The following is a 5,064-nucleotide window of genomic DNA, read 5'->3' on the forward strand; positions in this document are numbered from 1 at the left end:
CCCATGGAAATGAAACACAGTCACACAAAATCCTGTACACTAATGTTTATAGCAGCCTTATTCATACTCAATAGCCAAACACAGGAAACAACCAAAATGCCCTTCAACGGGTAAATGGTTATCTGATCTGTGGTATAGACATTCCATGAGAAACTCAGAAAAATATAGGAGTCAGCTACTATTACATGTAGCAACGTGGATGGATCTCAAGGTCATTATCTTCACTGCCAAAAGCCAATCTAAAAGGTCATATACTGTATAATTCCATTTATACAACATTCTCAAAATAATGTATTTAGAAATGGAGAGTAAATCAGTGGTTGACAAGAATTAGGGATGGTAGAGGGAAAGTATATTTAGTGGTAGCAAGAGAGAGATCTTTGGAGTGATGAAATAGTTACATATCTTGCTTGTAATAATGCTTACATGAGTTTGTACATGGTATAAACTGCATAGAACTATACATTACACATTTACTAATGTTAATTTCCTGGTTTTTAATATTAGATTCTAGTTATATAAGATATAATCATTGTGGAAAACACGGTGGGAGGTACTTGGGATCTTTCCATACTGTATTTGCATTTACAATGAATCTAATTGTTTAAAAATAAGGAGAGGGAGGGAGAGAGAGAGAGAGAGAGAGAGAGAGAGAGAGAAAGAGAGAAGACAAACACACCTGTTGAGGATGAACTTCTGAATGTGGTCATCGCAGAAGAAAATCCTGCACAAACTAAAAACTAAGGACTGAACCGATACTTGGCTTTAGTGTACTGGCTTGTTTTTCTGTAATTACATAACAATACAGAAAAGAGCAAGCAGACAACAAAACACCAATGAAATCTCCTAAAGTTCAATGTTTACCATTCCTGTCTGTCAGTGAATTTGACATTCTGTAGCTATTCAAAAGAACTAGTTAGAGGGAGAGAGGCAGAAAATTTTTATCCTTTTAAAACACGTTTTATGAATACTTTGAAGAAAAAGATAATCCTGAATTTTTTTTGTTTCATTTTTAACCTTAATTTACTTTTAACTGAAATGAAATTAATTCAAGTTCATAGAGAAAACGAAGATGGTGATCTTTATTGCCCAGATAGAAATTGAGCAAATACAAGCAATCAATCAGAGCTGTCTTAAAACAAACAAGAATATTCATCAGGCAACATAAACGTGTTGCTTATTGCTTTTATAGGAGGAAAAAAACATACAACCAAGTAAAATATTATGGCTGTGACTTATAACTATATAAAATATGCTAATGTATGTAAAATAAACATTTTCTGATTATTAAATATTATGTGGATAAAGGGGAAATCTTTAATTTTAGCCTTATTTCTTGAAACAAGTTTTTTAAAAAATAAATTAGTTTTAAAACATGAAATAATTTGACATCTGAAAAATTTAAGTCTAATGTATTTTTTTCCTTTAGAGACACACGGTTTCTGTACTGTCATTTCCTTTCTAAAACCATTTTCTGTGTTATGTTAAAGGAAGCACCTTCACAGATGACACTATAACCTAAAGAGATTATTTATGACTGGCCAAAAAGTTAGAACAAATTTTATTTTGAGCTCATGATGATAAAATTATCTTTTTTAAATGACTATAATTATACATTTTAATATCTAGCACTATGTCATTCTCATGCCTAGATTGATTCTGTCCTGTGCTGTTGCTTGAAAGAGTTGTTCTGTTTTAGTATCAAAATGTCACTTTCAGCTTTCTCTAACTCCTCTGTGAGACATCCTGTTGCTCTTTGTAATGATGACTAAATTCTAAGTTATTTCCTTCCAATACCTGTAACTACAATTGGAACTCTCAAATAGGACTTGGGTTTTATCTTTTTTTGGTGGGGGTGGGGGGGCTTGAAAATGGGCTTAAACAATCAAACAAGACAAATAGCAAGATTAGTTCTTTTGCACATACAGGGGAAAGAATGTTATAGCTAGATTCCTGATACACCATTTGGAAAATGATGGTCCTGGTTAGACTCCACAAAAAAGATGGTTTTTAAAAAGACTGAAAATTGCCATAAATTGACAGAAGAGGCAGCACTATTTTTTAGTCCTAGTTCTTTCTTTTTATATTTTTAATAACTGACCATCACAGGCATGACAAATATGTCAGCTCTATTGTCCTGTGAATCATGGTTCCTTGTGAGGTTCATGGGGAGCTGTTAATCACAATGTCTATTTTTCAGAATTAGTAGTTGATAGTGGGCAATCATAAGCTTTCTTCTTTGGGTGGCTATGGTAAGTACAGTCCATTATAGTACTGAGTGGCAAATGCATACTCTCCCTTCTGGCTTCTTACTGAGTATATGATTTATTTTTTAGTTTTGCTATCAGGTAAGGTACACTTGCGGTTATTAAATAGTACTTGTCTTTTAAGGATGCTGCATTCTATAGTAATTACTTGCTCCGACAAAGTACATTTGAATGTTGTCTATTTAAGGTTTATGTTATTTCTTTTATGAAAAATACAAATCTGAAAACATGTAGTCACTTATTATATTGAACAATATAATTAAATTTCTGATATCCTTATATGACTATATAAAAATATCCACACATAAGTAAGTATATATACATGAACCTATAAAATTGGATCATGATTTTGCTCACAAAAATATTAAAGATTAAAAATTATTATTAATCTCTTCAGCACTGTTGTAGTTTTTAACTATAATGATTATAACTTGGGCTTTTAAAATATTTCAATAGGATAGCCGAGTAATCAAGGTATAGTGTCTGTATAGCCAATAAACAACCTTTTCAAGTAGACTTGGGGCGTGGAGGGGAAAGGTCTGCATCTTTCTTTTCTCCTGAAGCTGTGCATCTGATCAAGGGGACAAATTTTCCTCATAGAAAACTGGAATTTTACTTAGACTGTAAGAGAATATACTTTTCTAAAAACGTTTCTAAGCGAATATATCAAAGTGCTACTGGTAGCTCGGGTCTCCTTAGGGAGTAGCCAAAAAGATTGAGAGATACCATCAGCAAATGAGAAAGATTCAATAATTATAGTTTGGTCACTAAACAGCAGAACATCACAGAAAGATTTACAATTAATTTTTGAAACTCCCTACTTAGCTGATTTTTGTATATAATTTCACTCTGGAAGACAATTCTTCTTCAGACTCTAAAGTAAATTGAGTTTCTTGTAATTGAGTGCAAATAAATAACATCACCAGACTGTGCTATTCTGGAGAAACAAAACTAATATAATTTAGATTAAACATTTGTGAGAAACTTAACAGTAGTAATGGTTATTATATAAGAGTTGATTTTGTTGAAATTTCAGTCATGATACATTCTCTATACCTTAGGAAAAAAAACAGTAACAAGAGCTATGAAGTGCCTCCAGATGTGCATTTTTTAGTTTGATACAATGTTTTAAAAGCAATATCACTAGGCATTTAATGCTTTATGGCAATATAAGCATTATCGCACTAGTTGTCTTACACCTATACCTAATCACATATTTTCATTAACAGCATATATACATACTGAAGGCATTTTAGTTTGCTTATATGCTTGGAGAGATGGTTTTCAAACTGTGTTTTATAAAGCCATGAAGAGTTCCACAAAGGAATTTGGGGTACGCTTCTGAAATTGGGAAGATACTGCTCTGCTTTTATCTACAGTCTATAATAGTTTCTTTTTTTAAATAAAGAGTTGACTTAAAGAACAATTATAATTTCTAAATAAACACTTGATAATCCCTCTCTGTAGATAGTAAGTAAGGGGTTTTTTTTATTATTATTATTTTTACCTCTGATAGAGACAAATCTTACTTGAATACCAACACAGTTAGAATTAACTGCTTCTTTTAAGGAACTCAGATACTTTAAATGACATACATTTTTTTTCTTGTTTTGGATTTTACAGAGAAAGAAAATTGTTTGCATGTTATCTATAATTACATGATTTTTACAACTATAAGCAATGCATTTTTTAAGCATTTCAGATTAATGAAATTTTGATAGAAACTAGTATATTTTTTAAATTAAATTTATTGAGGCAACACTGGTTAATTACAATGGTTTTAAGTATATAATTCAATAATACACTATCAGTATATTGCATTGTGTGTTTAGCACCCAAAGTCAAATCTCCTTACATCACCATATATTTGATCCCTTTACCTTTATCCACCTCCCTCCCTCCCCTCTTCCCTCTGGTAACCACTGAACTGTTGTCTGTGTCTATGAGTTTTTGTTTGTTCATAATGTCCGTTTGTTGCTTTCAGTTTTATATCCCACATATGAGTGAAATCATGTGGTCCTCGACTTTTTCTGTCTGACTTATTTCACTTGGTATGATAATCTCAAGATTCATTTATGTTGTCACAAATGGCAGTATTTCAACTTTTTTGGAGCTGAGTAATATCCCATTGTATATATGTACCACACCTTCTTTATCCAATCATCCATCAAAGGGCACTTCAGTTGTTGCCATCGCTTGGCCACCATGAATAATAGTGCAATAAACATCGGGGTGCATATATCTTTACAGGTCAATGTTTTAAAATTTTGGGGGTAAATATCCAGAACAAAGATTCCTGGGTCACATGGTAATTTTCTTCTTAACTTTTTGAGAAACCTCCATACTGTTTCCCACAGTGGCTACACCAATTTACATTGCCACCAGAAGGGCTCTATTTTCTCCACAACCTCTCCAACACTTGTTAATACTTGTCTTGTTGATAATATTTAAACCCCCATTAATTCCCTCATTTCCTATTTATGAGACCTTATATTCCAAGCTAATCATGGAATGAAGAGCAACAAGGAAATCTAGGAAGGTAATACTATGAAACGATAAAATTTAATTTATGAATTTTCTATACTTCTAGATGATACAACTCAGTACATTTTAAATGTTGTTGTGTATAACGTGAGGATATTTTTGTTTTAAATGTAGGTGACCAAACCTAATGCCCAGAGATAACAGGTGTTTATTATAATTTTCATAGACTACATTTGAGGAAAGAGTCGCCCTCACGTATTCATTGCTGTACTTTCGATCAACTCTTTTATTCCAATTCACGCTTTGACAGTGA

The 5,064-nt window shown here is 32.3% G+C and overlaps 1 long non-coding RNA gene across 1 annotated transcript in view; it reads right to left on the reverse strand.

Annotated features, from left to right (window-relative positions):
• Positions 1-713: 713 nt before the first annotated feature.
• LOC111733111 overlaps positions 714-5,064 on the reverse strand; it is a 57,869-nt gene continuing 53,518 nt past the window's right edge. The window contains exon 3 of the long non-coding RNA XR_002777833.1: positions 714-786. This is a non-coding gene — a long non-coding RNA (uncharacterized LOC111733111). The remainder of the gene's footprint in view (positions 787-5,064) is intronic.

This window comes from Pteropus vampyrus, unplaced genomic scaffold (assembly GCF_000151845.1).
Source record: "Pteropus vampyrus isolate Shadow unplaced genomic scaffold, Pvam_2.0 Scaffold13, whole genome shotgun sequence".
NCBI lineage: Eukaryota > Metazoa > Chordata > Mammalia > Chiroptera > Pteropodidae > Pteropus > Pteropus vampyrus.